General features: G+C 33.7%; 1 pseudogene; it reads right to left on the minus strand.

The window, feature by feature from the left end:
* Positions 1–2,762: 2,762 nt before the first annotated feature.
* Positions 2,763–13,180, minus strand: LOC116114559 (annotated as a pseudogene).
* Positions 13,181–22,712: the final 9,532 nt, after the last annotated feature.

Below are 22,712 nucleotides of genomic sequence, written 5' to 3' on the forward strand. Positions count from 1 at the left end.
TGATCAAATCTAACCTAATTAAATAAAGTCAACCAAAACTTAAATCAAGTCACGTTACGTTGACTTTTATATGAATTAATAAGAGGGGAAATTTTTTTACCATAATAGATAGTAACTCATTTTTTTTTAATAATTTTGAACACTGAACGATGACGTTAAAAATATAGGAAAGTGATGGGTAAAGGATGAAGAATAACGTCCTTTAAATATAGTTAATGTTTTAATTTGAGAAAACAGGTTCATTCTTAGACAGAAAATACAAAATAAACTCACAAGATTAATATCTTTTTCCCTCAAAAGAAAAAAAAATGAATCAATCCTTAAATAAACTAAATTGAAATTCAATACACATACCTAAATCTATAAAACGGAGCTAATTATGATACCTTGAGTAGTGAAAATTTAACAATTTCAGTCTTCAAAAATTTTAAGAGAGAATAACATGAGAAAGAGAAGAGAGAGTAAAGAATTTGAGGATAAAATCATAAAAAAAGACAGGTAAAGCTGTGTAGAAAACACTGGAGAGAGTTTTAAACTTTTAATATAATATGGGCTTGGAATAAATATATATATATAACAAGTTTTTTTGTAGACCTAAATATACAGTAATATTAATAATCTTATTTTTTAAAAATTTGAAGCTGCCTCTGAATATATATGTTAATTAACAATTTTTAATGGCCTTATTAATAAATTTTTTTTCAAATCCAAGGGTAGCCTGGGGCTGAATCCGCCCCTTATAGTGCCCTACAGTTTGTAATTTGCATTAACCATTAAGTATTTATTTGACATTTATAATCATATGTGGATCGTAATAATGAAAAAAATAATAATAACAACAAATTTAGTAATTAATTTTATGAACTGCAATATTTTGGACTTTTTCATATTGTGCTCATGAAGATTACTTTCCATATAAATTTATGAATAGTTATATATAACAAACTAATTATACAAACTGGTGTGACTTTGCATGTTAAACATTCATCTTTTGTAATTATTTAATTTATCTTTCAATTCAAAATCATCTAATTAAATTAAAATACATCATTTGTACATATGAGTTTGTGCTAAGAATTTTTACATAAAGTATTATTATAAATTTATTCCAGATTGTCTTGGTGATTGCAAAGTAACAGGAAGTTACTAATATAAAATTAGAATGATGCATAAAGAACTGATGATAGGATAGGTATTTAACTATTTATTATGTTATTATTTGTCCCTATCAACTATATTTGAGTACTCTAATTTAAAAGATCTCATCATATATGCGCACTAATAATAATATCAATTAATTTTTATTTATTTTTATGCTCAAGTGAAATCAAATTAAAAGAAGATCATGGTCCCGCCAATATCGATAATGTTATTAACTCAACAATTTTGTGGAATTTATTTTACTAATAACCTAGAATATTTTTTATTAATTGAATAAAGTTGGAAATGAAAACAGTTTATGACTTACTGTAGAAAATTATGCAAGTGATTGAGAGGGTGTAACTTAACTTATGCAAAGTTACTGTCTTGTAGTTTGTTTACCAAATCTAATCTAGACTTGTCTATGTCATGCAGATCCTAATTGATCTATGGTTTTGTTTTAATACATTTTTTTGGAGCTTTCTCTTCAATATTAATATCGACAATATAACTAAACACCAAATGTGCTCATAGCTAGGCATCTTCCCAATAAATTTTTACTCCTAATTTATTCAAAATCAATATAAACAAGCAAAAAACTCGCAATTGAACCAACAATGGATTGACTGAGTGGTAAAGGTTGGGGTCAAGGAGTTTGTTCCTCTTGTAGTCTTAAGTTCGAATTACAAAACTTGCTAATATGTTGGTGATAGACCACAAACTTATCCTGTTTTGGAAGCATTGTTCGAGGTAGGGGAGTAGTGGAGGTACATGTAATCTAACCCGAACATCCCCGGTAAAAAATATAATAATAAAAATAAAAATTTCACAATTGCTTTAATAGATTTTATATCTTTTGGTGGATCGATCAATCTATGTTGAAGTCCAGGATAAAGATCAAGCTGTTCTGCATGTCTATCAAGTTACCACTTAATTAATGTCTATGAATATTGAATTTGCTCGTGAGTATGTTAAACAAATCCCGCGTGAGCTTTTTTGTAAAACATTTCAGGAAATTCATCACAGCTATCGCTCATTTACAGCTTACACATGCGTCTAAAGGAATCGATGCAGCATATTGATTAGGATAAAAATTAAAATTATCATTATATTAATGAATTGTAGTGGAACGTGAAGTAAATCAAAATTTTATTCATTCCGAAAAATTTAAATAATGTGCAATTTATCAAAAGTCTATTAATTCTAAAAAAAAACTGAATAGCATTAATAATTTCATTAAATTTCAGGAATTAAGTCTTGTCGGTTTTGAGATATGACAGAAACAAAACATAAGTTAGTTAATAATTAATTCATCATAATCTATTATACGTTGAAACAAGCTGATATGCAACCATTTGTTCATTATACAACAAATAAATATGATAAAACTATAACTGACGACCATAAATTAAAAACAAAACAAAATCTGAACTCAGTGGTGATGAAGATGATGTTGCTCTCCAAAATTCACCCAACATATAGCAATAAGAACATATAGAAACAGATGTAGATATGAAATTAATATGAAACTCTCCATTTGTAGCGCCAAGGGAACCCAGAAGAACCTTGATCCACCGCAAATGAATATGCAGCAAAAGTTTTATGCATGCATATTCACACACTCATCTAGTGATATGAGCAACAAAGGAATTGAACTCCGTGCAAGAAACTCCCACCTTCACCATTGATTGCCGCACTTGGCGACCCAATTCTGCAGCCCTATTTCTCATCTCATCCCCCTCCGTCGATGCCATTAATCTTGTCACAGCAGTTTCCACCATATTTGATGTCACTATCTCTTGCTGTGAGCCCATCCCTACAAAAATGCCAACTTTTAGCACTTGTGTTATAAGCACTGTGTTTCTGGGCTGATCAAAGTGCATAGGCCAGGCCGCAATTGGTACTCCCATGCTCATACTTCCATGCAAGAATTCCACCCACAGTGACTCATAAACCCACCTGTTGATGGATGAGCCAAAATTTCCAGTTGGGGTGACCAGTCTCTCACTACTATTCCCATATATTTAACTGAATCTTCATACCCTTTTGGGAGCTCACCTCTTCTCACTCTCCACTGAAAACATCTGCTTTGTCAACGTCTCTCACCAACCAAATGAACTTTTGATTGCTTGCTTCAAACCAATAGCAAGCTCCTTGATCTGTGCATCATCCAGGCTGTGGTTGTCCCAAAAGAAACATATACACCCAGTTTGGTGCTTGCTTGTCAAGCCACTCCAAGCAAAAGTGCCTTTTTTCTTCTGAGGTACTATTGTCACAGGGTTGAATGGCCCTAAAGCCCAATTTTTATCTGTTTGACATTGTTTCTCTATCAAGCAAATCCATGTAAGCACTCTCAATCACTCTACATGTTGTAACCATTTCCAGAGTTGAACTTTCGATAGTCGTATTCAGAAGAAATCGAATCCAGAACTCTTTGGTGAAACATCTTCTAAAGAAGGGATGCTTTTGGGATGCATCATTGGCGTCAATAGATTTCCCCATAGATTCCCATAGTACAAGTAAATAGAAAAAGCTGATACGCTATGGAAACAATAAGACTCTACGTTGGGGATACACGAACTTCTTGAATCAGACAACCCCATCAATGAGTCATGAATGACAATCACTTTCCTCGCCGTGGAAGAAAGCTGACTAAAAGTTGAGCCAGAGGGACCAAGCTGTTTTGACGCATAAAACAGTTTTGCAGATGAGGAGGAAACTTACAGGTTCCGTTGGCGTCAGGAGGGGAGGAAACAAATGGAGGGATTTCGAAGTCATGGAAATGGATGTTAAAATGTTGAGTGGGTTCCAACCATGGACCCGAACCTTGGCCTGGAGGTTGTGGGAAGCTGTGCCGACGTAATGACCGAATATTGTAAGAGGAGACGAGGCGGAGAGTTGAAGAAGCTGATTGAGATGGCCTTGAGCTGGAATGGCACCATAACCACAACCACTTCTTGTTCTTTCACCTGTAGACCATTTTGGCCATGGTTTGGTTGTCTTGGTGGTTAGTCGTCATGAAAAATGGAAAGTCTGTTGAGGGCTACGAGTTTTAATGCTCTTTCATTGTGTGTTGGGGTTTTAATACATGAAATTGGTGATATGCAAGGATAAATAATCATATTTAACGTAGAAGTATAGGTAGGTGGGTAGGTACAAGGATGAGTATCACTAATATATATTGGTATAAATAACTGATGATGTGAATAATGTATATTATTAATGGCTGAAGAAGATAACGGACATGATAAAGGATTCCACCTCCAAGCCGGAATTGATATTTAGTCAATGATAATTAACAATTTAAATACAAGAATCAGAGTTATAAAAATGACATGAAAACTATTAAATCTTAGATAATATCCAATTAAAAAAGAGAAGAAAAATCTACTGCAACTTATTTAATCTTGGTCATCGTAGTGGCATGCTTACCGTATTATCTGTGCCCTTACTTCAGAATAATACTAGGGCTACGGACGTTTCTAGAATGGCCATCATATGTGCTCATAGGGTTCTCACTATCAAGATTTGAAACACTTGATACCCTTGTCACGGTTCTACCATTCTAAGGACATATATCAATACATATTGCAATAATAATGATTTACGCGATATAGAATAAAATGCCTCTTATTGATTAATGAACATTAGTACAAAGAGTCAATTCTACAATAATTGATTGGCTCTAGGGCACCTACTCCAACACCTATGACATTTTCTAGATCCCCAAACTCTAGAACTTAAAAGATGACCACTTGAGGCGAAATCCTAGACAACACATATTTAGGCCATCCTTGGACTGTTTGTGCATTTCAAGCCAACCCTATAATTTATTATTATCTCTAGTTTCCCCTTTGTGACAATGTTGAATTTATATTAGCCTAGATTTTCTTTCATTTATCCCACAATACCGTGCCCTTTTTAACCCCTAAACACATTTCTCTATCCATGTTTCTAAGAGGATTTAATCTTAATTAATTCAAAGTGAGAGTGGGAATGTGTGGCTTAGAGTGTTTTCTCTAAATTTTTGGAGGTTATTCAAAAGAATGGGTTGAGGGTTGTGGTGTATTGCGAATATCAAGGTAAAAGGGGCAATGATTGTAATATCCATGCTTCCTGATTCTATTTGATTAGTTTCAAAAAAAAAAAAAAAAAAAAAAAAAAAATTGATGAAAAAAGGAATGAATCAAGGAAGTATGGAAAGTTTGTAAATGCAAATGTGGATTGGAAGAGAGACGTAACAAAGGTTTTGGGAAGTTAGAGAGAATATGATATGCTTCGAGCGATTATGTTACAAATAAGTAAGATTATCCTCTTATTTTGTTTGATTCCTTTCCATTCTTCATAACCCAATACCCTAGCCTAAACGTTACAAGCTCAATAAAGTCCTAATAATCTAATGTTGTGTGCTTGTTCTACATCAGTGGAGAGTAGTTTGAAAGATAGGCCTATGGAGTTTGTCTTTATAGAGTTTTATTCTTATTTCATAATTAATGGGATCAAGTTTATGTCTACGGATGTTGCACATGGAATTATTTCTGATGTTAGGATTGACAGATTGTGGATTGATGGATGATTAGAGAGTTGAGGACGAAAGTGAAATTGATGTTTAAGATGTTCCTAGAATTGGAGTGATGTTTGATTGTTCTATTCATTATTTGTATGCAATTTTTGAGACACTTTTATGGATTAATCTAGAAATTTGTGTTTTAGTTTTATTCAGTGTGTGATTGTTTGTGTTAGTTAGGATTTGTTGGATATTTGTGGGCAGCATCACTATAAACCCTTACGAGACTATAACTCGTCCACTAGGGGTATCTGGGGGTTTAAAGGCTTATTGCATACACTAAATGCAATCGTGTCAACCTAGAGAAGTGGTTTAATTTAGGTTAGGTTACTTAGAACTAGATTATATTTAGATCGCTTTGGTTGCTAGGGAGTAGCAAGAAGTTGGTTGGGGGTTTTGATAAGTGCTTGAAAGTACACTTATTCTTTGTGATTTTAAGGGTATGTTGTGTGGGAATTAGGTTTAATTTGCTAATTTTACTTAATTTCGATACCTCTTTTGTTTTCTAGAATCACGGGTATATTTTATGAATTTTCAAGTATTTAGGTGCTAAAAAATTAGAAATCTATATTTTCATAAGTCCCCCAGACAAATCATAGGTTGTGATTTTTGTAGAGGAACTTGTATAGTCCTCTAAGGTAATGGTGCATGTCTACAAAAACTTTATATTTGAATAAGTTCAGTCAGTTGAATTACTTGTATTATGATATATGTATATATGACATTAATTACATATATCATCATTTTTTATTATATATGAAAGGTTGTGGTTTTGTAATGATTTGTATACTAACCTATATGGTTAGTTTACTATGACATTGAACAATTAATTGGTTACCATACTGGTTATCAATATGATTCTGTTATGAATTAGCATATTTATTTTGATTTTAATATTGTCTATTAGGCATGAGAACTATAAATTATGAATCATTATATATTTGTTTAAAAAAAGAGGTATAACGACATAACTGGTTCAAGGCCTAGGCACAAAAAGGTAACCAAAGACCCCACTTTAAGATAAGACCTCAAAAAATCATGGTATATAGTTGTAAACAAAGTTAGTGTTGGAGTTGTCGACTACTTCAGAATAATGGGTACGGAGACGCACTCGGCGGTTTTTGGCTTTTCCATGTATAACGCTGTAGGATTCCTTTTAAGTTATAATTTCTGGGTGGGGTTGGGTCTTGGAATAGGTTCTTGTAAACTAGGTTAAATCTCTTAAACCTAGTATTATAAAATACTTTCTCTCTTGTATGGGAGTTGAGAACAAATTCATTCATGTAAACGAGAGAGGTGAGACATATTGCAATATATTGACTCAGCTGGACGAGCCACATTGGGTGAATCAGGGTAAATCACGCGTATTACATTCTTGTTACTGTTTGTTTTTGTTAACTATTATTATTTTGTTCCTGTTGCTTCTCTATTCGTTCAGTTAGGGTTTTTTCTTGTTACTATAACCAAAAAAAAATCTAATGCAGAGTATTTTTATCTGTTCTGTATTACGAATAGTCTTTATGTGTTAGTCATATAGGTGTATTATTTAACCAAAAAAAAATCTGATAAACTTATCCAAGGGTCATATAAATATAATATATTTTTAAGAAAATAAGACGCAAAAGTTATTTATTATCTTCAAATATATATATATATAAACTCACCAATCTTGTGCTTCTCTCAACCCATCCTCTAAATCTCTCAATTATAGAGGATTTTTTTCCCATTACATGAAAGCTAACAAATCAAACAATGACAAATTCAGATAATATATTCATAGGCAGCATGGGTCTAACTAGTAAACTCAACTTTGTGGTAAAAATAAAAAAATAAAAAAAATAAAAAAAATAAAAAAAAAAAAAAAAAAAGAAAAAGCGCTCTTGCAACCAACAAGGATGACATTATCTTCTTTCTCTGCCATGAAAAAGGAGCTGCACGCAGATACATAAAATAGACAGCTAACTTTGTGGCGATATCCTACTAATCTTTTTTTTTTCCTTTTTGATAATAATAGTGTTTCAGAAAAGTTTACACACATCCAATTAATTTTTTAATCTATAAATACTATACATATTTAAGGGTCAAATAAATATAAGTGATAAATAATCTTAAAATTTAAACCCAAAAATTAATAAAAGAACAACCCTACTAGACCATTAAACCAATCCGTTGGGTTATACTAATCTTTAACTCCACGTAAAGTGTACCTCTGCTAGGTCATTGAATCTCCTAAGTCGTACAAAAATAGATTTGTTGGGCTACATTCTACTCCATAAACATAATTTTTGTCTAAGCATGAGAGCTCACATGATCACCAATTCTCTGATTATAAATTACCGACACTATTGTTCTTATTGATTTAACTCAAATTAAGCATTACCAATATAAACTATTCAGAGCACATACGTGTACCTGATAAAGACAATTACAAGTCACTTCTAGATATCAACGACTGACCCTAGATGTCCCATGGCCATGACAGTGGTTTTGTCATTTGCTCTTTCCTATTTCGGAAAGATTAAGCTGCTCAACTTTCATCCAGTAATCGTGCGGTGATGACCTCACTACCTGGTGTGTCAATTCACAATATATGGATAAGCCACAAAGAGTCATATCTAGTTTAACAAAGGTCTATTTAATCAAATACAAAATAATTAGCTGAAGTTTGTTATATCCTATTTGTGAGAGAAGTCACTGGAAAAAGGTTATCTATCCTATCTTATCTTTTGTAGAATATTATATAATAGTTTCAAGTCAGTCTCACCTACAAAAAGTGAAGGGTTGATACATATCTATTTTTTCTTAGTTTATTTTCAAATGGTCATTAGATATTTTAAATTATTAAATAAAGAATGCAGATCAATCTTCAAAATCAAATATACCTTTAAATAGAAAGGATAACATTTATGATGCAATATTTTAACATTTTTAAGAATATATGTAAGATAATCTTATTATACTAAAGATTTTTAATTGTAAATCAATGTATATTAAGAAATTAGTCAAAAAAAAAAAAAAAAAAAAAAGGTGGTCCACATGAAGTTTTGTCTACATTTAAAAAAGCTTGAAAACCTATTATATATATCTCCTAACTTATGCTACCATAGTGCCCAGTGGTGGATTCAGGATTTTTGTTGAGGGGAGGCCTTCATGGCTCGGCCATTATTACCAAATAATTAGTGAAAACTTAAAAAAATCATCAAACCTTAATAAAAAAAATAATACAATATTAGAACCTGAGAAAAAAAGAATTACCATTAACACAATATTTTCTTACTGAATAATCTTAAGAAGCAAATTTTGAGTAAAAGTGTTAGTAAACCTGAACAAAACCTTCTTTTAATATTTTATTGTGGGCTTTCAATATAATAATATAAATTTTTATAACGTTGATCAAATCTAACCTAATATAATTAAAGTCAACCAAAACTAAATCCAGTCAACGTTACGTGACTTTTAATATGAATTAATAAGAGGGGAAATTTTTTTACCATAAACTAGATAGTAACTCAATTTTTTTAATAATTTTGAACAACTGAACGATGACGTTAAAAATATAGGAAATGGATGGGTAAGGATGAAGAATAACGTCCTTAAAATAGTTAATGTTTTAATTTGAGAAAACAGGTTCATTTAGACAGAAAATACAAAATAAACTCACAAGATAATATCTTTTTCCCAAAAAGAAAAAAAATGAATCAATCCTTAAATAAACTAAATTGAAATTAACAAAAATACCTAAAATTCTAAAACGGAGCTAATTTGATACCTTGAGTAGTGAAAATTTAACAATTTCAGTTCTTCAAAATTTTAAGAGAGAATAACTGAGAAAAGAAGAAGAGAGGTAAAGAATTTGAGGATAAAATCATAAAAAAGACAGGTAAAGCTGTGTAGAAAAACACTGGGAGAGAGTTTTAAACTTTTAATATAATATGGGCTTGGAATATTATATAATATTAATAACAAGTTTTTTTGTAGACCTAAATATACAGTATATATAATAATTCTTATTTTTAAAAATTTGAAGCTGCCTCTGAATATATGTTAATTAACAATTTTTTATGGCCTTATATTAATAAATTTTTTTCAATCCAAGGGTAGGCCTGGGGCTGAATCCGCCCCTATAGTGCCCTAACAGTTTGTAATTTGCATTAAGCCATTAAGTATTTATTTGACAATTTAATCATATGTGGATCGTAATAAATGAAAAAATAATAATAATAACAAAAATTTAGTAATTAATTTTAGAATACTGCAATATTTGGACTTTTTCATTGTGCTCAGAAGATTACTTTCCATATAAATTTATGAATAATGTTATATATACAAACTAATTATACAAACTGGTGTGACTGTGCATGTTAAACATATCATTTTTGTAATTATTTAATTTATCTTTCAATTCAAAATCATCTAATTAAATTAAAATACATCAATTTGTACATAGAGTTTGTGCTAAGAAATTTACATAAAGTATTATTAAATAATTTATTCCAGATTGTCTTGGTGATTGCAAAGTACAGAAGTTACTAATAAAAATTAGAAATGATGCTAAAGAACTGATGATAGGATAGGTATTAACTATTATTATGTTATTATTTGTCCCTATCAACTATTAGAGTAACTCTAATTTTAAAAGATCTCATCATATATGCGCACTAATATAATATCAAATTAATTTTATTTTATTTTATGCTCAAGTGAAATCAATTAAAGAAGATCATGGTCCCGCATCAATATCGATAATGTTATTAACTCAACAATTTGTGGAATTTATTTTACTAATAACCTATAGATATTTTTTATTAATTGAATAAAGTTGGAAATGAATAACAGTTTATGACTTACTGTAGAAAGATTATGCAAGTGATTGAGAGGGTGTAAACTACTTATGCAAAGTTACTGTCTTGTAGTTTGGTTACCAAACTAATCTAGACTTGTCTATGTCATGCAGATCCTAATTGATCTATGGTTTTGTTTTAATACATTTTTTTGGAGCTTTCTCTTCAATATTTAATATCGACAATATATACTAAACACCAAAGTGCTCATGCTTGGCATCTTCCCAGATAATTTTTACTCCTAATTTATCAAAATCATATTAAAACAAGCAAAAAACTCGAATTGAACCAACATGGATGACTGAGTGGTAAAGGTTGGGGTCAAGGAGTTTGTTCCTCTGTAGTCTTAAGTTCGAATTACAAGAACGATGCTAAATTGTGGTGATAGACCACATAACTTTCCTTTTTGAAGCATTGTTCGAGGAGGGAGAGTAGTGGAGGTAAATGTAATCTAACCGAACATCCCCGGTAAAAATATAATAATAAAAATAAAAATTTCACAATTGCTTTAATAGATTTTATATCTTTTGGTGGATCGATCAATCTATGTTGAAGTCCAGGATAAAGATCAAGCTGTTCTGCATGTCTAATCAAGTTACCACTAATTAATGTACTATGAATATTGAATTTGCTCGTGAGTAGTTTAAACAAATCCCGCGGAGCTTTTTTGTAAACAATTTCAGGAAATTCAATCAGCTATCGCTCATTTACAGCTTACACATGCGTCTAAATTGAATCGATGCAGCATATTGGATTAGGATATAAATTAAAATTATCTTATATTAATGAATTGTAGTGGAACGTGAAGGTAAATCAAAATTTATTCATTCCGAAAAAATTTAAATAATGTGCAATTTATCAAAAGTCTATTAATTCTAAAAAAAAATCTGAATAGCATTAATTAATTATTAAATTTCGAATTAAGTTTGTCGGTTTTGAGGATATGACAAAACAAAAAACATAAGTTAGTTAAATAATTAATTCATCAATATTCATACGTTGAAACAAGCTGTATATGCAACCATTTGTTCTTATAACAACAAATAAATATGAAAAACTAAAACTGACGACCATAAATTAAAAAACAAAACAAAAATCTGAACTCAAGTGGTGATGAAGATGATGTTGCTCTCCAAAATTCACCCAACATATAGCAATAAGAACATATAGAAACAGATGTAGATATGAAATTAATATGAAACTCTCCATTTGTAGCGCAAGGGAACCCAGAAGAACCTTGATCCACGGCAAATAATAGCAAGCAAATGAAGTTTTAGCATGCATATTCAACACTCATCTAGTGATATGAGCAACAAAGGAATTGAACTCCGTGCAAGAAACTCCACCTTCACGCATTGATTGCCGCACTTGGCGACCCAATTCTGAGCTATTTCATCTCATCCCCCCTCCTCGATGCCATTAATCTTGTCACAGCAGTTTCCATAATTTGATGTCACTATTCTTGTCTGTGAGCCCGTCCCTAACAAAATGCCAACTTTTAGCACTGTGTGTATAAGCACTGTGTTTCGGGCTGATCAGAATGCATAGGCCATGCCGAATTGGTACTCCCATGCTCATACTTTCCATGCAAGAATTCCACACAGTGACTATCTAACCCACCTGTTGATGGAGAGCCAAAATTTCCAGTTGGGGTGACCAGTCCTCACTACTAATCCCTATATTAACTGATCTTCATACCCTTTTGGGAGCTCACTCTTCTCACTTCTCCACTGAAAACATCTGCTTTGTCAACGTCTCTCACCAACCAAAGAACTTTTGATTGCTTTGCTTCAAACCAATAGCAAGCTCCTGACTGTGCATCATCATGGCGTGGTTGTCCAAAAGAAACATATACAACCGAGTTTGGTGCTTGCTGTCAAGCCACTCCAAGCAAAAGTGCCTTTTTTCTTCTGAGGTACTATTGTCACAGGGTTGAATGGCCCTAAAGCCCAATTTTTAATCTTGTTTGACATTGTTCTCTATCAAGCAATCCATGTAAGCACTCTCAATCACTCTACATGTGTTGTAAACATTTCCAGAGTTGAACTTTCGATAGTCGTATTCAGAAGAAATCGAATCCAAGAACTTTTGGTGAAACAATCTTCTAAAGAAGGGATGTCTTTTGGGATTCATCATTGGCGTCAATAGAATTCCCCATAGATTCCATATGTACAAGTAAATAGAAAAGGCTGATACGCTTGGAAACAATAAGACTCTACGTTGGGGATTACACGAACTTCTTGAATCAGTACAGACCCCATCAATGAGTCATGAATGACAATCACTTTTCTCGCCGTGGAAGAAAGCTGGCTAAAAGTTGAGCCGAGGGTGACCAAGCTGTTTTGAGCATTAAACAGTTTGCAGATGAGGAGGAAAAACAGGTTCCTTGGCGTCAGGAGGGGAGGAAACAAATGGAGGGATTTCGAAGTCATGGAAATGGATGTTAAAAATGTTGAGTGGGTTCCAACCATGGACCCGACCTTGGCCTGGAGGTGTTGGGAAGCTGTGCCGACGTAATGAACCGGAATATTGTAAGGGAGACGAGGCGGGAGGTTGAAGAAGCGATGAGATGGCCTTGAGCTGGAAATGGACCCATAACCACAACCACTTCTTGTTCTTTACCTGTAGCCATTTTGGCCATGGTTTGGTTGTCTTGGTGGTTAGTCGTCATGAAAAAATGGAAAGTCTGTTGATGCTACGAGTTTATGCTCTTTCATTGTGTGTTGGGGTTTTTATACATGAAATTGGGATATTGCAGGATAAATAATCATATTTATAAGTAAAGTATAGGTAGGTGGGTAGGACAAGGATGAGTATCACATTATGGTATAATAAACTGATGATTGAATAATGTATATTATTAATGGTGAAGAAGATGAACGGACCTGATAAAGGATTCCACCTCCAAGCCGGAATTGATATTTAGTCAATGATAATTAACAATTTAAATACAAGAATCAGTAGTTATAAAAAATGACATGAAAACTAATTAAATCTTAGATAATATCAATTAAAAAGAAGAAAAAATCTACTGCCATTTTATTCTTTGTCATCTAGTGCATTATGCTACGGAAAACACAGATCAATATATGTAACGATCTGCTGATTTGCCATTATTGTATCTGGTTCTACGTACGCTATTATAAATTTCATCGAACAAGTAAAAATTTGAGGAAAGCCTTAAATCAGAGTGTATCCGTAACAATGTAAGTATAACGGCTAATGAATTTGTCCTGTTTTTACACTAGAACTGTGCATGTAAATATAAATAAAGATCACAAAAGAAACGCATTCAAATTCGCATTTATGGGGTCTACAATTTAGAAAGAAAGATATGATTCTGGAGGGTGTAGATAAGTTATAATTGTTAGACCATACATAGTAATAACCCTTAATTATTGAAAAATCATAAGAGTGGCCCCACCAAAAGTGTGCCTCTGGCTTTTTACTTATATGAAAATGCGCTGTTCAATATTACTATTTTAGTTCTATAAATTGTTGGAATGAAATGCGTAGTAATATAATTAGTAAATGAAATAGTTGATATTAGAATAACAATGTATTCCTCAAGTACCTAGTATTTCACGAACTTGTTAGGATATCAGTAAAAAGATTATTAGAAGAATTATCAGACCATATTTTGATCTAAAATCTAGAATGAAAAGAAAGAATATATGAAGAGAGTCAGCAACAAGAATTTGTTACAGCATTTGAAATGAATGTGTATCTGAAAATGTTACCAGAGTTTTTGTCTGACTAATTCACAGGTTAAAAAAAGATGAGCTGATGTGACAGTAATGAATATCTGGATATATAACGTATGCGTGACATAATGGTGGTAATTAAATTTCAACATTTGTTTTTTTTAAATCATATAAAGTTTACTTAAAATAAAAAGACGCATCAGAATTTTAAGTTTCCTTATTACTTAACTTGATATCATGAAAAGTCCTTCTAGGAAAAATATATAGATGAATGATAAAATCTAATAGGTATATGTATATGTCTCTTCTATGAGAATCTTTACATATTCGTATATATATGGAGAAATTATTTATTTTTTAGACACAAACGCCATGTGTATCTTTGTTACACGGGAGATCTTAAATTGCATGCCGGGAAAGAGAGCAGAGACTGACGACTGAATATTGCACTTGTTGGTACTTAATTTCTATTTATAGTTAATCGACACGTTTCCCTTGCAGGGAGTAGCCTTTTGGAAATTAAAGCCCAACTCTTGATGGCCTGCTTTTGCTTTCTCTTATCCAGCTAAGATAAGATGGAGTTGTCTATCCAATTCGTCTCTTTCCTATCTGAATTTTGGAATTGGACCCCACAGAATAAATATATATGCCAATGGCCATTAATCCCCACCATTGCACGCGCCGCCGTCCGCCCCACCAAGATAGTGCGTTATTGAATCCAAAGAACAGGCAACAGCTACCACTGCGCAGCGCTCTTTATTGTCGTCTTGTTGCCGTGTAGACTGGTTTTCAATTATAAATATAAAGGGGAATGACATGCTCTTCTCGTCAATTTAGCAATCTTTCAATAAAAGAAAATTCCAACTTTGGATGTCTGTTGTAAATGCAACAGTACTATGTCTATTATTGAGAAAATTTTATATAAAGATATGTGGCATTTTCTTTCTTGAATGTTGATTCCGGTTGATTATATCATTCAGTCATTAATAATAATTTTGGAAACATGCCTTACGTACGTATTTAACTTTGATTAAAATATAGGAAGTTATCTGCAAATTAGATACATATCTTTCACTATATCATCACAACTATGTCACATCATTTAGATGTATATGTGACTTATCATCAGAAATACATTGTTAATTAACTAAAAAGGACCAATTCACAAGTGCTTTTCAAATTGGCAGCCATAGGATGATGGGGCTAGTAAACCTCAACTTGTATGATGAACAGATGAATTGAACTTGTGACACTGCAACTGCAGCCAGGAAAAAAGTCCACATATAAGACAATGAGAAGATATACAATTCATGTCGGCTATCTAAAATAAACCTCAAACACGTAGATTCAATAGACTGCCGTGATTTATGGCGTGAAAACTAAGTGTTTGTCTGCGGCACCGCGAAATTTATTTCCAGTCCGATTCAGCAATGCCTATGACCTTCCATCTACCGACAAAATCCTTGACTGATTGAAGAGGAGAATAATATTATAAAATATTATTATTTTTTTTATAATTTATATAAATCACACTGATATATATATATAAATTATCAATCTTCTGTCTTTCCGGCAAAGGTCTCAATGCCAACGTCTTTTGTCTTCAAAATATCTATGCATTAAGATGCATAAAATCAATGGAGCTGGTAGTTTAGATTCTCTATCTAGTCGGTAGGAGAAAATTGTATGTTTTATATTATTAAAATGGAAGAGTATTTAAACTCTAATATAGTTACAATTTAAATCTGTTTTTTTTTTTTTTTTTTCTCACGATAATAGCCCTCAACCTCCTCTATTTTCTCATCCTCGTATCTCCTAAACCTAACCTAGTCATCTTTTCAAAGTTTCAAATAATTTGATTACTGAAGTGCTTGATTTTGATTGAACAAATTGGATATTCATATATACAACAGAAGGCATGTAATTTAGGCAATCAACAAAACATTTGTATAACAAATAAAGAAAATCCTGAGTGTGCCAACTAACTAAATCTATCCCTTGATCTTTGGCTTGAATTTGCTCTTGATTATAGGAGGAAATAATTTTAAGATTGTATTTGTTAGAGTTGGTGAACTCTAATTAACGTTTAGGTACCCATTTTTAAAGTGCAGTGAAAGTTTTTATCAAGTTAGTTAATGGTTATCAAGTTAAGCACAAATCAATATCCATAAACAATAAACGTAAAGTACACCAGCATACACATGGTTCGGCTAAAACCTAATGCAAACAAGCCCATCATGGATGCCAAGAACACTTGTAACATTTTGGCCCATGGGGATAAAACTTATGATATTTCGGCCCAAGGGGATAAAGCCCTTAGTAATGCCTCGACCCAAGGAAGCAAGATGGCCCAAGATGGAATTTGTTTCTCCAAGACTAATCTGGCCCAATTTGTGCATTTTAATCTTTTACTTAGGATTAATCTCATCAAATGGGATAATACCCATGTGGAGTAGTTTGGGCGACAAAAGGAGAATCCAAGGAGAGATTATTTGGCCATGTGAAAGCATTAAATGCAAGGGAGACAAGAAAACATGGGTCTGGCACACTCTTTCCCAATTTGGCATGGACAAGGTTGGAAGGTTAGGTAGCTCATTGTCCTTTACCCGAGGAGGAAAGTCACATGATTCTTTGATTTCTCCTAGGATTGACTCCTTTTATTTTACATTATTCTTTGTTTGTATTTTTCCTAGGTTATTTGAAATCTTTTGAATTTCAAAATCTCCCTCGGCCGACACATGTATGGTTGTGATTCATTGGGGTTGCTTTATGCCACATGGATGGCTTAGATCTTTTGTAATTTGGGCAACTTTTGTAAGGCCTTATATAAGGGCCGAATTTTCCATGTAAAATTTAGATTTGACGACCGAAAATTGGTTGCTCTCAAGAGTATTGTTCTCCTTTATCCAACTTTTGCTAAGGGCTGATGTTGGATCTTCTTGGCTAGTGGTGTAACCTTTAAGCCTCATATTATCTTTAATTTTATGTTGTGTATTGTTGTTTAGGTGTATTTGCTGGGTTGGCCGAGATTGTGCATGGTGAATATAGTTTTGGCTGAAGTCCTTGTAGTTGTTTGGTGCAATTGCAGTTTGGCTTGACATTATCTCACTCTTAACTCATCACATACAATTCAAAACAACTCTTAGCCTACATCCATGGGACCTCGTCTAGATCGAAGCAAATCCACTAAATAACAAACATTGCAAGATATAGTTCAAAGTTGATTTTAGCTACAGCAAAGAGGGATCCCTGTTCTAGTTACACTAAACACTATCCTCTGAATCTCTAATGTCTTATTGCTACAAGGACCTCTTCATGTTAGGAACACACCCAAAGAACACTTGAGCTCCACCAAAGCTTCACACACCAAAGTTACGCACCAACATCAACAATGGAACCAAGTTCCAGATACCATTCAACAAGGATAAAAGATTATGAGTGTTTGGCACAAAAATATAATATGAGCCTTTCAGGAAAAATACTCTTTGAAAATTTCAGAGGACAAGCAAATATATTATCAAAGGTTAGTTCACAAATACGCAAGAATGAAGAATATAAAGATGAGTTTTCTTGCTCAACAATTTGTGCCAAGTCAGCAAACAAGGGATGACTCATGTTTGTCCAAATGAAGAAAAAAATCCAACTTTAATTTTGGACCACAACCAAATTAATCGGGAAAAAGTGTGGTTATTCCCTTAGACCACACATGGATATTGTGACTCCTGTATATGGTCCTAAAGATAGCTCAAAAGATAAAAATAAATATCTTTGCTGCTTTAAACAAAAACGCAACTTGTGCCAAGTTGAGAATATCTGACGTGAGTGTGCAAGAACTGTTGTGCACACATTCGATACAAAACAAGCCAAAAATGTAAGTTTTGCAATCTGTGCACACACAAAACTGTTGTGCACTACAGTAAGTTTGACAAAAATATTCTACAAAATTGTTTCCTTTAACATCCCCCCCTCAAGCTAGAGGGGGAATGATCATGGAACCCTAGCTTGCTTAAAAAATGGCTTGGTGAGCACATCTGCAAGTTGAGAAGACAATGGAACATAACAAGTGAAAAGAGTATCCATGGCCACTTTTTCACGAACAAAATGGTAATCAAGCTCAATATACTTAGAGCAAGCATTAGACATAGAATTAACTGATATGTGTAAGGAAAGTATATTGTTGTGCAGTAATGTGCAATCAGCTCGGAGCGAGCAATAGCCCGGAGCAAGTTGTAGCTCGGGGTAAATTGTGAAACAGCGATCAGATTGGAGCAAGTTATTGGGTAGGTATCCTCCAAGTCATGGATAATCTTTATCCTCTTAAAATAAGGAGAAGATCATGCCTACAATTTCTGCCATATAATCATGCCATAAATCATGGGATTAACTCCCTAAAATCATGGCATTATCCCTAAAATCTCTCCTATAACAGTGGTAATTCCATAGTATTTAAACCCTTGAGAAATCATTGTAAGGGGCTGGCAAAACTTGTAGCGCAAAATACTTGAAATAAGATAACAGTGGACATAGGCTTGATTCTAACTTGCCGAACCACTTTAAAAAACCAATTCTTGTTCTTTATTCATTATTGCTTGTTGATTATTATTAATCATGCGCACACCTTATTCGATTCCACCAAGGTCAATCGAATATCAAAGGTTGTTGCAGATTTTCATAACAACATTTTGGCACTAGAAGGAGGGCCCTCCCCTTGTAAATCTTATTCAATAATCGGATGATAGCTATGGCATGTACCTGATCATCTAAAAGCAATACCAATTGCAGCAACAACATTAAGCCCAACAATCAGGAATCATGCACACTCACCAGCAGGTGATTCCACTCCTTCCACCAGTAAACCAGTAGAAGGCGAGAGCCTCAAATACAAAAAATGTGCAGATGACGGAAATGCTAAGATCTCTCACCAGGGAAATCCAAACAAGACGTAACAGGATTGAAGGGGGCATAGCAAGGAAATTAGGCTCCTAGCTAGCAAGACGTTACCACAAGAACACGAAGTTAGGAGCTTGAAACCACTAACAACGATTCTAGTTTGTCCAGCCAAAACCACCATCGACAGGGAAGAGTTTGTGGAGTGTAAAGGCACGAGGATCAAGATCAAAACAGCCTAGGTAGATAGCCAAGGAAACCACCAATGGATGAGAAAGAAGGGCGCTAGGAAGTTGCCCGCTCTGAGCGAACACACGATCAAGCCTAGTGTACATGTTTGAATCATCGCCAATGGCATACATTGCATTAATTAGACAACCCAAACCAACGTGCTGGTTTGAACCCATGTCAGGAAACCTCGAATAATACTTATTATCCAAACAATTATAGTTCTTCATCGCATGCCAATGTGCTTAGCAAGAATTACCAAAAGGCTTAAGTAATAGATCTACGCGCTCATCTGAATTCACATAGAACTAACCTTAGGACCCATTTTACTACACAATGGTCCAACCTGAGTCCAACGAGAAATCCCCAAGTGAATGATTAGTTGGATAAGTGTAGAGAATACTTGACAACCTAAGAGCTTGTCAAGATGACCAGGTTGCGAGAGTTGTCAATTCCCTATTCTCGGAAGGTGCACTAGGCACCCCTATCGCCAGGCTTCAAATCGCTGGACATCAAGTTTGACAGTACTTCAATGACCTGATGGAATTACATCAAGTCTTTGACCTTGCAAAGTGTTGCTACTTCGCAGTCACCTCGATCGAAGATGAGACAAGGTGTTACAAAAGGCTTCCAATGGGCTCAATATACTTCTAACAGTAGTTTGCTGCACTCTACCTCTAGCAATTCCAAGCGAAGAAGCGGATTGCTATGCCTTTGAGATACCTAAGTAACATCCAGCAAGAGAAAGGCGAGACACTAACCTCATATTTAACAAGGTTTTAAACCAGTTTAGCAACAAAGATATAAAGTAAGAACTAGTAGCACCAAATTCTCCCAAGTCTTTGGTACCTCATTAGATGAAGCATGCTCGGTGTAAAGTGAAGGCTCATCTAGACGCATTAGTTCATCATCGAAAAGGTCTCTTGAGTCCATCTGCAAACCTCATGATGATATGAGCCAGTCATTAAGAAGAAGCTTTGTAACAAAAACTCGAATATACCTAATTGGACCCAAGTTCGCAAGCTAGTTTAGCCTAGTAGCAACTTGCACATTGATTGCTTGTCTAGAGGAGTTCGTGGTTTTTGAAGCTCAACACGGCTTCCAAAAGCTAAGGGTAAATGTTGTGCAGTAATGTGCAATCAACTCGAAATGAGTGATAGCCCAAAGCAAGTTGTGGCTCGGGGTAAATTGTGAAGCAACAATCAGATTGGAGTGAGCTGTTGGGTCACAAAAAAGTTATGTAGCAAGAACCCAACTCTCATCACTTAGTGTTTCATCCTCTTTCTTAGGCTCCATTTGAAACAAGAATGCTATAAATTGGCACGTGTTCCTCATTGAATCTCTAGTCCTTAATCCTTGAGTGGGATCACAAGTGATTTGTGCATCTCTCACTTCTCTTACTCTTGGAAATGAGATCTCTCTTGTTGGTTTTTGGGTTCCATAAATGTGTCATTTTCATCATTGACCTCTTATTGATGTTATTCTTCTTTATTGATGGATGATGGTGAAGCTTCATCTTTCATCTCGAGTTATTTCATCAACGCATCTTCATTGTTAATGTTTCTTACATCCTTAGAAGAAGATTCATCAAATAACACATGTATAGATTCTTCAACTAAGAGGGTTCTTTTGTTGAAGACTCCATACGCTTTTAAATGTGAAGAATGACCAAGGAAAATTGCTTCATCGAATTTGACATCGATTTTTTCAAGGTTGTCCTTACCATTGTTAAGCACAAAACACTTACAACCAAAGTGATGAAAATATGCAATGTTTGGCTTTTTCATTTTGAATAACTCACATGGTGTTTTCTTGAGGATTGGTATCATAGCCTTATTGATGATATGACATGAGGTGTTGACTGCTTTGGCCCCAAAATATCAATGTTCACATAACATGGTCCTAGCCATTTCTACCAACACTATATTTCTCCTCTCAATAACTCCATTTTGTTGAGGAGTCCTAGGTGCAGAAAAATTATGCTCAATTCCATTATCATTAATTGCAATATGATTCAAAATCAATGTTTTCAAATTCTTTTCCATGATCACTCTTAATGCATGCAATTGCACCACCTACTTGGTTTTGCAATTTCCTAATCAAGTACAAGAATGATTTGAAAGCATCATTTTTCTGTGCAAGACACAATACCCATGGAAAATGTGAGAAATCATCAACAATCACAAACAATAATGCTTGCCTCCTATACTAGTTGTCCTTGTGGGACCACACAAATCCATATGCAACAATTGTAAAAGTATAAAAGTTAAAACAACATTTTTGGGTTTGAAACACACTCAAGTTTGCTTGCCTTTTGCACATGCATCACAAATATGATCTATTTTGAAAACAAGCTTAGGCAAACCATTCATTAAGTCCTTTTTAGAAAGCTTTGCAATGACATCCATGCTAGCATGATGATAATCCTATTTTTCCCTATGATTTTGTATTGAATTTTGATAGGATTTATGATACTTCTCATACAATTTGGGCCATAATTGCTACCTAATTCTATTAATTTTTCTTTGCATGCCTAAACGATGATTTTGAGCATAAATGACAGTTTTGAGCATAAATTACATAACTTGATCTTGGAAACTCTAGATGATCTAAATTTAAAAGCTTTGGAAAGCTAAGAAGTAGAGATACAACTTTCATCTTTTGGGTTTTTCCTAATTCTGACTGGAAGATAGTGAAAACTTGGCTTGAAGTCGTGAACAGTATGTTGGGAACTGAAGAAAAACGTCTTTGGATGTGCTTCAGTATTTTGGTCATAACTTGAGCTGTAGACCTTGGATTAGGCTGATTCTTGAACGATTAGAATATAAGAGAAATTTCTACAATTCATATGTATACCACTTTTCTAGATTCAGATTCTATCATGTTCAAATTTGGCCCGAAAGATTCTCGACGCGGCAAAGATGGAATTCGCCGCGGTGAAACCTGCATCAGATATGAAAAATAAAACGTCATGTTTTGGCTTGTTAGGGCTTTATCCTTAAGTGAGAGAGGTATAAATTAGCATGAAAATGAAGGGAAAAGGGTCTTGGTTCATCTTTTGGGAGGCAGCTCATGGAAGGAGAAGATTATTGAAGATTTGGGCTTCAAATTAGAGAAGATTTCTCCATCTTTTGCTTGTTTTTCAATGATGAACCTTGATTTAGTTTGTTTTTGTTATTTTGTTTTGTTTTTTAGTATGATCTGAGTTGTTTAGCTAGCGTTTGATGTAACCTTGATACAATGATTCAAATTTATATGAATTGATTTACTTTAAGTTTTATTTTCATGATTGAGTGTTTATCTCTTTGCTTAATGACTTTTGAATGCTTGATCACCATTCAAATG

Source organism: Pistacia vera, unplaced genomic scaffold (genome assembly GCF_008641045.1).
Source record: "Pistacia vera cultivar Batoury unplaced genomic scaffold, PisVer_v2 Contig713, whole genome shotgun sequence".
In the NCBI taxonomy this organism is placed as follows: Eukaryota; Viridiplantae; Streptophyta; class Magnoliopsida; order Sapindales; family Anacardiaceae; genus Pistacia; species Pistacia vera.